The sequence below is a fragment of the Pseudorca crassidens genome, chromosome 9 (genome assembly GCF_039906515.1).
Source record: "Pseudorca crassidens isolate mPseCra1 chromosome 9, mPseCra1.hap1, whole genome shotgun sequence".
NCBI lineage: Eukaryota > Metazoa > Chordata > Mammalia > Artiodactyla > Delphinidae > Pseudorca > Pseudorca crassidens.
The window spans coordinates 34,028,912-34,041,584 of NC_090304.1; the positions used below are offsets into that span (position 1 = coordinate 34,028,912).

Here is a 12,673-nt window from a genome sequence, read left to right on the forward strand (position 1 = left end):
GAAAAAGAAATCTGACTTAGAAACTAAGCTAAGGAGAAGATTCATCAAAATTGAGGTAGGGCATCAATGAACAGATGGTTTCATTATAAAGAACAAAACAGACGTGCATATATATTCTCAGAGGTAGATGATGTGATGTCCGTCACAGTATCCCAAACATTGTACACCTCATACCTCCATGTCCTTGCTCATGCTGACTTGAATGATCTTCACCTTTAACTTTCTCCCTTTGAAGAAATCAGATTCATTCTCCCAGGACCAGCTTAATCGTCATCCTCTTTGTGGTTCTCTTGATCTCCCTGACAAAATATTGCTGTGCCTCTGGGTCCAGTGCTCTGGGAATTTTTCCATTTCTTTTATATCTCATTTAGGACATAGTATCACAATTATTTTCGTATGCATATATCTCCTCTACTAAACTGTGAGTCCCTGGAAAGGAGGAACTAGTTACCTATCAAGTGCTCAGCACAGCACCAAACCCAAGGGTGTTGAATGATTGAATGAGTAAATAAATGAACCATAAAACCACTGAATATCTGAAAGGGAAAAATCGGGTGTCACTGGGTGTTGGGACAGATAGAGGAAGGAAGGACTATGCCCATCAAAAGGGAACTAAATGGAAATTCCTCTGTAAAGATGGCACCAGCTATTAATTTTGCATCATTGTGAATAGAAAAATTTACATTATAGGTGAAATTTTACTGTCACATTTCTTGGGACTCTATTGCAGGTAGACCGTGGTCCAGTTATCCATTTATTTTTAATCCTGATAATGATAAATTTAGGATTACAGCTCTTCCTCCGCTTATGGTGGGGTTACATCCCGATAAACACATCATTATAAGTTGAAAATGTCATAAGTCAAAAATACATGTAATATACCTAACCTACATTAAACATGCTCAGAAGACTTACATTAGCCTACAGTTGGACAAAATCATCTAACACAAAGCCTATTTTATAATAAAGTACTTAATATTTCATGAAATTTATCGAATACTGTGCTGAAAGTGAAAAACAGAATGGCTGTATGGGTAAAGAATGGTTGTAAAAGTATTGGTTGCTTACAGTAGTGATCACATGGCTGTCTGGGAGCTGCGGCTGCCCGGCATCATGAGAGAGTAACATACTGCATATCACTACCCTGGGAAAAGATAAAAATTCAAAATTTGAAGTCTGGTTTCTACTGAATGCATTTCACTTTGGCACCATCTTAAAGTCAAAAAATCATAATTTGAACCATCATAAGCTGAGGATCATCTGTATTTTGTTGAAGGATGAGAAAACTTGCTGAAATTTCCATTACTGAAACTATAACTTAGTTCACAAACATGGAATCTTTGCCACTGCTGATTTATATGAAGCATTTAGAGAAATGGCTCTTAAATTTATCTCATCAAAGGGCTTTTCTAGTACCAAATAGTAGACCAGGCAATATGCCAAGAAAGGTAGCACACCTAACTCAAAGTGAGAGATGTGGAGAGATACTCTGACACCAGGAAGGGGTCAGGGTCGGTGGGGCTTCTCTTGGCAGAAGGAAGTGTTGCCATCCTGCTGCTGTCGCCAAAGCCACTTGGACTCTAGAGCCATTTGCAAAGAGATTTCACCAGCCATTATTCCCACCAAAGCTGCCAAGGAAGAGACATATTAAATTGTACTAATAATAGTTACCGCAGTTGAAATAATAACTAAGAGTCCAGATTTGGAGACAGATAAAACCAGGGTCAAGTTCTAGCTTCTCCACTTACTTGCTGAAAATTATAGGCAAATTACTTAACCTTTCTAACTATAAGTTTCCACAACTGTGAAGTGGGGTTAACAAATAGCCCCTCTCATAGGCATGTCTTGAGCATTATATAAAATAATACATGTAAAATATTTAGTTTACTGTCTGACATACAAGTGTGAAATTAAGGTTAGGTATTTTATTATTAATTGACGGCCTAAATCATCTTATTTACTCATTATAATAATTCCCTGGGATAAGGAAATTCTCATCATTAAAAATACAGAAGATCAGCGAATTTTATGTGTCCTTTCTCTGAATCTTTCTCTCCTCCCCACTTTATGACATTCCATTTTATACCCTTTTAGATATCCATGTTTTTTTCATTCGTTATTTAATCATTCATTCTCCACTTCCTCTGTGTAATTTTTTTTTGATTTGTTACTCCTTTTATTTAAGAGGCAATTTCAAATTATGAATGGGAAATTAATTACAAAATACTACTGATGATTTACAAAGACATCTTGGTTATTGCCTAATACTCTGTCCTTATCTTTATAGAGATTGGTTTTTTAAAATAAATATTCTGATCCTATGAAAAGCATTTCAAATACCATGTACTTCTATGTAATAGTCATCCTATTTAAATATTAATAAAATCTGTTTGCATGTAGATTAAAAAAACCAAAACATGAAAATATCAAAATGCCAAGTTATAATACAGTGTTACAAGTGGATTAAAGAATAAAATGAAGTCATAATACCAAGGCTTTTTTCCTAGTTTATGAAAGCTTCAGTTTAGTGAAGCTTAAATCAAGACCTAAAAATATTTGGAATTGTAACTAAGTTACAAACAAATAAATGGTCTGCTCCCAGAGATCAGGAGTCTAATTGGAATTATTGACTCTCCATGGAGAGTCATTCTGAACCTCTGTGTAATTTTTTTTTGCGGTACACGAGCCTCCCACTGCTGTGGCCTCTCCCGTTGCGGAGCACAGGCTCCGGACGCGTAGGCTCAGCGGCCATGGCTCACGGGCCCAGCTGCTCCGCGGCATGCGGGATCTTCCCGGTCCGGGGCACGAACCCGTGTCCCCTGCATCGGCAGGCGGACTCTCAACCACTGCGCCACCAGGGAAGCCCTGTGTAATTTTTATATAAAGATGAAGTTGCAGGACCAGATCATAGGTTAATAGGAAAAATGAACTATTAAACTGCACAGGTTAAGAGTCAGATTCATGTCTGAGTTTGACTGATTTGAAAGTCTGTGTTCATTTCCCTCCTTCCGCTCTTCCTTCTTTCCTTCCTTCCGCTCTTCCTTCTTTCCTTCCTTCCTTCCATCCTTGCTTTCTTTTTTCCTTCTTTTAAGGAGGGGGGAGAGTCTACACATTAAATAAATGTATGCTAAAATGTTTAAAGGTAATAATAAAATACTCTGACAAAAAAGTTAAATCATGTTTGAAAAGAGGAGACTGTTTCCGTCAGGTACCCTAACTCAACCGGATGAGCTGCCCCTGGTGCTGAGGGTTCCACATCACATAGAATTACGTTAAATCCCTTACAGCAGTGTGAAAAAGAACTCACACTAAGAACACAGCAGAAGACATTGAGAAAAAGCTTCTGAGCAGGAAAAGTCAAGAGAAGGTTTCAAACTCTACGTGAAATTACCTCTTTTCTTTTGGCTTTAGCTGCAGGAGAGGACAGACGAGAGTCAAGGAAGGCATCTTCCTAATTGGCTCCTGCAGCCTGAGCAGACTGAACAGCCCAGAGACTGAAAGATGTTTATTATACAGAATTGGCTCATGTGATTACGGATGCCAACAGGTCCCAAGATCTGCAGGGTGAGCAGGCAACCTGGAGTCCCAGATCTGATGATGTAGTTCCACTCGGAAGGCAAGCAGGTTCAAGAACCAGGAAGAGGCAAGGTTTCAGTCTGAATCTGAAGGCAGGAAAAGGGTAATGTTCCACTTCAAAGTCAGTCAGGTAGGAGAAATTCTCTCTTACTCTGGGGAGATTCAGCCTTTTTATTCTAATAAAGTCCTCAACTGATTGGATGAGGCCCATTCACATTAGGGAGGTCAATCTGCTTTACTCAGTCTACCAATTTAAATGTTAATCTCATCCAAAAACATTCTCACAGAGACACACAGAATAATGTTTTACCAAATATCTAGGAACCCTGAGGCCCAGTCAAAATGACACATAAAATTAACCATCACAGGAGAAATAGGTGAAAAGGAGCATTGGTGCTGATTTAAACGCTCCGTAATCCTTAAGACTTTCAGCAACATTGTGGAGAGGAGGAACCAAGACAGTGGAGTAGAAGGACGTGCTCTCACTCCCTCTTGCGAGAACACCAGAATCACAACTAGCTGCTGGACAATCATCGACAGGAAGACACTGGAACTCACCAAAAAAAGATACTCCACATCCAAAGACACAGGAAAAGCCACAATGAGATGGTAGGAGGGGTCTAATCACAGTAAAATAAAATCCCATAACTCGTGGGTGGGTGACTTACAGACTGGCAAACACTTATACAACAGAAGTCCACCCACTGGCGTGAAGGTTCTGAGCCCCACGTAAGGCTTCCCAACCTGGGGGTCCGGCAATGGGAGGAGGAATTCTTAGAGAATCAGACTTTGAAGCCTAGTGGGAATTGATTGTAGGACTTCGCTAGGTAGGACTGGGGGAAACAGAGACTCCACTCTTGGAGGGCACACAAAAAGTAGTGTGCACATCAGGACCCAGGGGAAGGAGCAGTGACTGCGGCAGAGTCTGAACCAGACCTACCTGCTAGTTTTGGAAGGTCTCCTGCAGAGGCGGGGGGTGGCTCTGTTTCACCATGGGGACAAGGACACTGGCAGCAGAAGTTCTGGGAAGTACTCCTTGGCGTGAGCCCTCCCAGAGTCTGTCATTAGCCCCACCAAAGAGCCCAGGTAGGCTCCAGTGTTGGGTTGCCTCAGGCCAAACAACCAACAGGGAGGGAACCCAGCCCCACCCATCAACAGTCAAGTGGATTAAAGTTTTACTGGGTTCTGCCCACCAGAGCAACAGTCAGCTCTACCCACCACCAGTCCCTTGCATCAAGCCTTTTAGGTAGCCTCATCCACCACAGGGCAGACAACATAAGCAAGAAAAACTACAATCCTGCAGCCTGTGGAACAAAAACCACATTCACAGAAAGATAGACAACATGAAAGGGCAGAGGGCTATATACCAGATGAAGGAACGAGATAAAACCCCAGAAAAACAACTAAATGAAGTGGAGATAGGGAACCTTCCAGAAAAAGAATTCAGAATAATAATAGTGAAGATGATCCAGGACCTTGCACAAAGAATGGAGGCAAAGATCGAGAAGATGCAAGAAATGTTTAACAAACACTTAGAAGAATTAAACAGCAAACAAACAGAGATGAAAAATACAATAATTGAAATGAAAACTAAACTAGAAGGAATCAATAGCAGAATAACTGAGGCAGAAGAATGGATAAGTGACCTGGAAGATAGAATGGTGGAATTCACTGCTGTGGAACAGAATAAAGAAAAAAGAATGAAAAGAAATGAAGACAGCCTAAGAGACCTCTGGGACAACATTAAATGCAACAACATTCACATTATCGGGGTCCCAGAAGGAGAAGAGAGAGAGAAAGGACCAGAGAAAATATATGAAGAGATTACAGTCGAAAACTTCCCTCACATGGGAAAGGAAATAGCCACCCAAGTCCAGGAAGTACAGAGAGTCCCATACAGGATAAACCCAAGAAGAAGAACGCCAATACACATAGTAATCAAATTGGCAAAAATTAAAGACAAAGAAAAATTATTGAAAGCAAGGGAAAATTGACAAATAACATACAAGGGAACTCCCATAAGGTTAACAGCTGATTTCTCAGCAGAAACTCTACAAGCCAAAAGGGAGGGGCATGATATACTTAAAGTGATGAAAGGGAAGAATCTACAACCAAGATTATTCTACTCGGCAAAGATCTCATTCAGATTCGATGGAAAATCAAAACTTTACAAACAAGCAAAAGCTAAGAGAATTCAGCACCACTAAACCAGCTCTACAACAAATGCTAAAGGAACTTCTCTAAGTGGGAAGCAAAAGAGAAGAAAAGGACCTACAAAAACAAACCCAAAACAATTAAGAAAATGGTCATAGGAACATACATATCGATAATTACCCTAAACATGAATGGATTAAATGCTCTAACCAAAAGACACAGGCTTGCTGAATGGATACAAAAAGAAGACTCATATATATGCTGTCTACAAGAGACCCACTTCAGACCTAGGGACACATACAGATTGAAAGTGAGGGGATGGAAAGATATTCCATGCAAATGGAAATCAAAAGAAAGCAGGAGTAGCTATACTCATATCAGATAAAATAGACTTTAAAATAAAGAATGTTACAAGAGACAAGGAAGGACACTACATAATGATCAAGGGATCAATCCAAGAAAAAGATGTAACAATTATAAATATATATGCACCCAATACAGAAGCACCACAATACATAAAGCAACTGCTAACAGCTATAAAAGAGGAAATCAACAGTGACAAAATTAGAGTGGGGGACTTTAACACCTCACTTACACCAATGGACAGATCATCCAAAATGAAAATAAATAAGGAAAGAGAAGCTTTAAATAACACAATAGACCAGATAGATTTAATTGATATTTATAGGACATTCCATCCAAAAACAGCAGATTACTTTCTTCTCAAGTGTGCATGCAACATTGTCCAGAATAGATCACACCTTGGGTCACAAATCAAGCCTCAGTAAATTTAAGAAAATTGAAATCATATCAAGAATCTTTTCTGACCACAACGCTATGAGATTAGAAATCAATTACAGGGAAAAAACATAAAAAACACAAACACATGGCTGCTAAACAATACGATACTAAATAACCAAGACATCACTGAAGAAATCAAAGAGGAAATCAAAAAATACCTAGAGACAAATGACAATGAAAACACGATGATCCAAAACCTATGGGATGCAGGAAAAGCAGTTCTAACAGGGAATTTTATAGCTATACAAGCCTACCTCAAGAAACAAGAAAAATCTCAAGTAAACGTTCTAAACTTACACCTTAAGGAACCAGAGAAAGAAGAACAAACAAAACCCAAAGTTAGCAGAAGGAAAGAAATCATAAAGATCAAAGCAGAGAAATGAAATAGAAACAAAGAAAACACTAGCAAAGATAATAAAACTAAAAGCTGGTTCTTTGTTAAAACATTATCCAGACTCAACAAAAAAAAGAGAGGGGGAGGACTCAAATCAATAAAATTATAAATGGAAAGGGAGAAGTTACAACAGACACCGCAGAAATACAAACCATCCTTAGAGACTACTACAAGCAACTCTATGCCAATAAAATGGACAACCTGGAAGAAATGGACAAATTCTTAGAAAGGTATAACCTTCCAAGACTGAACTAGGAAGAAACAGAAAATATGAACAGACAAATCACAAGTAATGAAATTGAAACTGTGACTAAAAATCTTCCAACAAACAAAAGTCCAGGACCAGATGGCTTCACAGGTGAATTCTATCAAACATTTAGAGAAGAGCTAACACCCATCCTTCTCAAACTCTTCCAAAAAATTGCAGAGGAAAGAACACTCCCAAACTCATTCTGTGAGGCCACCATCACCCTGACACCAAAAGCAGACAAAGATACTACAAAAAAAGAAAATTACAGAACAATATCACTGATGAATATAGATGCAAAAATCCTCAACAAAATAGTAGCCAGCAGAATCCAACAACACATTAAAATGTTCATACACCACGATCAAGTGGGATTTATCCCAGGGATGCAAGGCTTCTTCAATATATGCAAATCAATCAATGTGATACACCATATTAACAAATTGAGGAATAAAAACCATATGATCAGATCAATAGATGCAGAAAAAGCTTTTGACAAAATTGAACACTCATTTATGTTAAAAACTCTCCAGAAAGTGAGCATAGAGGGAACCTAACTCAACATAATAAAGGCCATATACGACAAACCCACAGCAAACATCATTCTCAATGGTGAAAAACTGAAAGCATTTCCTTTAAGATCAGGAACGAGACAAGGATGTCCACTCTCACCACTATTATACAACATAGTTTTGGGAGTCCTAGCCATGGCAATCAGAGAAGAAAAAGAAATAAAAGGATTACAAATCAGAAAAGAAGAAGTAAACGTGTCACTGTTTGCTGATGACATGATACTATACATAGAGAATCCTAAAAATGGCAGCAGAAAACTACTAGAGCTAATCAATGAATTTGGTAAAGTTGCAGGATACAAAATGAATGCACAGAAATCTCTTGCATTCCTATACACTAATGATGAAATATCTGAAAGAGAAATAATGGAAACACTCCCAGTTACCATTGCAACAAAAGCAGTAAAATACCTAGGAATAAACCTACCTAGGGAGACAAAAGACCTGTATGCAGAAAAGTATAAGATACTGATGAAAGAAATTAAAGATGATACCAACAGATGGAGAGATATACCATGTTCTTGGATTGGTAGAATCAGTATTGTGAAAGTGACTATACTACCCAAAGCAATCTACAGATTCGATGCAATCCCTATCAAATTACCAATGGCATTTTTTACAGAACTAGAACAAATCATCTTAAAATTTGTATGGAGACATGAAAGACCCCAAATAGCCAAAGCAGTCTTGAGGGAAAAAAACGGTGCTGGAGGAATCAGACTCCCTGACTTCAGACTATACTACAAAGCTACAGTAATCAAGACAATATGGTACTGGCACAAAAACAGAAATATAGATCAATGGAACAAGATAGAAAGCCAAGAGATAAACCCACGCACCTATGGTCAACTAATCTACGACAAAGGAGGCAAAGATATACAATGGAGAAAAGACAGTCTCTTCAATAAGTGGTGCTGGGAAAACTGGACAGCTACATGTAAAAGAATGAAAATAGAATACTCCCTAACGCCATACACAAAAATAAACTGAAACTGGATTAGAGACCTAAATGTAAGACTAGACACTATAAAACTCTTAGAGGAAAACATAGGAAGAATACTCTTTGACATAAATCACAGCAAGATCTTTTTTGATCCACCTCCTAGAGGAATGGAAATAAAAACAAAAATAAACAAATGGGACCTAATGAAACTTCAAAGCTTTTGCACAGTAAAGGAAACCATAAAGAAGTTGAAAAGATAACCCTCAGAATGGGAGAAAATATTTGCCAACAAATCAACAAAGGATTAATCTCCAAAATATATAAACAGCTCATGCAGCTCAATATTAAAGAAACAAACAATCCAATCCAAAAATGGGCAGAAGACCTAAATAGACATTTCTCCAAAGAAGACATACAGATGGCCAAGAAGCACATGAAAAGCCGCTCAACATCACTAATTATTAGAGAAATACAAATCAAAACTACAATGAGGTATCATGTCACACCAGTTAGAATGGGCATCATTAGAAAATCTACAAACAATAAATGCTGGAGAGGGTGTGGAGAAAGGGGAACCCTCTTGCACTGTTGTTGGGAATGTAAATTGATACAGCCACTATGGAGAACAGTATGGAGTTCCTTAAAAAACTAAAAATAGAATTACCATATGATCCAGCAATCCCACAACTGGGCATATAGCCAGAGAAAACCAAAATTTAAAAAGACACATGCACCCCAATGTTCATTGCAGCACTATTTACAATAGCCAGGTCATGGAAGCAACCTAAATGCCCATTGACAGACGAATGGATAAAGCAGATGTGGTACATATATACAGTGGAATATTACTCAGCCATAAAAAGGAACGAAGTTGGGTAATTTGTAGAGACATGGATGGATCTAGAGACTGTCATACAGAGTGAAGTAAGTCAGAAAGACAAAAACAAGTATCGTATATTAACGTATATATGTGGAACCTAGAAAAATGATACAGATGAGCCGGTTTGCAGGGCAGAGGTTGAGACACAGATGTAGAGAACAAACGTATAGACACCAAGGGGGGAATACTGCGGTGGCGTGGGGATGGTGGTGTGATGAATTGGGCGATTGGGATTGACATGTATACACTGATGTGTATAAAATTGATGACTGATAAGAACCTGCAATACAAAAAAACAAAGAAAAAAACAATACTAAACTTTCTTTGGGTTATTTGTATGGAAATATGTTAATATAAATGTTTCAGACATTACATGAAATTTCTAAAAATCTTGTATGTTCTGGTATAATGTCATAAGTCATAATTGTAGTTATTACTTTAAAATATATATCTCAGAAATAACTAAATTTTCTTGTCAATGGCATTATTATGAACTTTCATCAAATCTTTAACCGTGGTTATTTTTAAGTCTTTTGTCATTTACAGACAGTTCTGGGTGTACTTTGATGCTTTTGCAAAAATGTTCCTATAAAAGGGTTTCATCTTCAAGGAATTCATGGAAAAGACTCTGACAAGTACAGGTTTCTGGTAACTGACTATAATGATGAACTGAATGAATAAGCATTTTCAGAACTCTAATGGAAAACTGATGAATTCATAAAAGTGCTAACAAAAGATCAAGATAAAAAAAATTAATTACATGGGACTAAGTGAACTGAGGAGGATGCTTATAATTTTTGTGGCTTTCTGTTTGAATGAAAAAAAAAATCCCACAAGGACCCAGAGGCAAAAAGTATACAAATCAATTTTCACTGCAAAGTAAAGGAGCTGTTACAGTGGAGGATTACTGGACTGAATGTCAGTATTATGACATAGTGTGAGTGTGTTTCGTGTTTGGTAATTGCAATCATTGTTGCTTTTGTTATGGTCATCATTTACAATGCTTGGTGTCAGTTTATTTATCTCTTGTAAAAATAAAATATAGTGTGTGTGTCTGAAAAAAAAAAAGACTCTGAGCAAATCTAAGTTTCATCATGTCCCATGCAAACTAAGATGCTAGGATGAAAATAAACATGTATTAGCTTAAAAATAAAAAGAAAAATTGAAAGTAGGAAGGGTTTGCACCGTATTCCAGTTGAAATAAAGTATAATGACTGAGATTCTGACATGCTCTTTTAGTACCAGAATAGCATTTATGCATCAAAATCTGCTTATGAATACACAGTAAATGTAAATGTTCAACTAATCTTGTGTAACAAATGTAGCCACTAACTGTTCCTTTACATATATTGAATAGGATATTTATCTCTTTACATATATTGAATAGGAAATCAAAAGAATCTTTTTTCTAGAAACTTCTTTCCCATTAAAGTACAATTTATTCTGCTAGCAATAAATTAATAAAATGAGGCATGCCTTGTTCTTTCCAAGTCAAAGTCCCTAACTTCATGGAACTTATATTTCACCAAGGTGAGACAGAAATTAAACAAATAATCCAATGAAATTAATCCACAATATATCAAGTGATAATAAATGGGTTCTGCAGAAAAATAAAATAAGGGTAAACGTGATAGAAAGGGCTGAGAGATGGCAGATGTTATAGGTGGTCATGGAAGGCCTTGCCAGTAAAGTGACAACTGAGCAGAAACCCAAAGGAAGTAAGTGCACTCTGCAGAATCCCTAAGGACCACTGCGGACAGGGCAACAACTAGTGCAAAGTCACTGAGGCAGGGGAATGCCACAAATCAGATGTTCCAGAAAATCAAAAAGGCGCCTATGGCAGAGATGAGTAAAGGGGGAGTAGGAGATAAAATCAGAGAGATTGGGGGGGAGGGGGGAGTTCAGATCCCATAGGGCCTAGTAAGCCTTTGTAACTTGCTTTTCTCTCAAGTTTGAGCAGAGGGGTGACGTGATCAGATTTAGAGTTTAAAGCTGTCACTCCGATTCCTGGGTAGACAGTAGACTGCAGGACATTGATTACGTACAGGGAAAACAGTTCAATGGTTATTGTAATAATGCAGATGAGAGGTGCGAGTGACTTGGATGAGAGGGATAGCAATGGAATTAGAGAAAGGAATCGGATTCTGGATATCTTTTGAATGGTTATTCTCTTTGATTCACACTCTTTTCCCCCAGTTATCCATTTTGTAATAAGGCAGATGACTTACGTGAGCATCAAATCTAGTCTACACTATAACATCATCCATGACATATTTCACTATGATTTTTATTTTAAATTATGATTTAAATTTTATCACTGATGGCTGGGTAGGCAGTGTGAGAAACAGACAAGGCGAGCCTAAGATTTTTTTGTGTAAGAAATGCTGCAGTTTACTGAAATGGAAAAGACTTTGGGAAGAAGTTGTCTTGTTTTATTTTGCCTTATCTTGTTTTGTGTGGCGTGGAAATTAGGTTTCTAGTTTTGCGTAAGTTAAGTTTGATGTGACTATTTGGTATCCAAGGGAAGCTCTCGTGTGGTCAGTGGAGCCCAGTAAAGGGTGAATCAAAAATAACTGAGTCTACGGTGCTTTGTGTCCACCTAGAGGGGTGGGATAGGGAGGGTGGGAGAGAGGTGCAAGAGGGAGGAGATATGGGGATGTATGTATATGTATAGCTGATTCAGTTTATTATACAGTAGAAACTAACACACCATTGTAAAGCAATTATACTCCAATAAAGATGTTAAAAAATATTTTTTAAATAAAAGAAAATGAAAAAAAAAAATGGAGCTCTGCACAGACGTGACCCTCAGGGCAAAGAGCCCTGGCATCAACAGTAACAAACACTCTCAAAGCTTCTTATGCACGTTAAAATTTGAAAACCTTTGCCAGAGATTAAAAATAATAATAACTGAGTCTTTAAAAAGCAAATCTTATGTGTACACACAAGTATTCAGTTGTCTCCATTCCTCTTCCCCACAAATGCATTGGATTACTTAAAGTCTCTCACCTTAAACACTGGGGAATTGCTGAATAAAAGTAGAAATATTAATTGTCATTTCTAATTGTTTAGCTACCAGTTGTTATAGAACTCTGGGGGAGACCCA

The 12,673-nt window shown here is 37.7% G+C and overlaps 1 protein-coding gene across 4 annotated transcripts in view; it reads right to left on the reverse strand.

Moving 5' to 3' along the window:
* Positions 1–12,673, reverse strand: part of GAS2 (growth arrest specific 2) — a 158,214-nt gene that overhangs the window by 123,572 nt on the left and 21,969 nt on the right. For 3 of the 4 annotated variants that reach the window (XM_067749597.1, XM_067749591.1, XM_067749598.1), the window contains exon 2: positions 1,069–1,144. The gene's annotated coding sequence lies outside the window, so the exon portion shown is untranslated. Of the gene's footprint in view, positions 1–1,068; positions 1,145–3,391; positions 3,663–12,673 lie in introns of all 4 variants that reach the window. The other variant, XM_067749593.1, reaches the window with a different exon arrangement.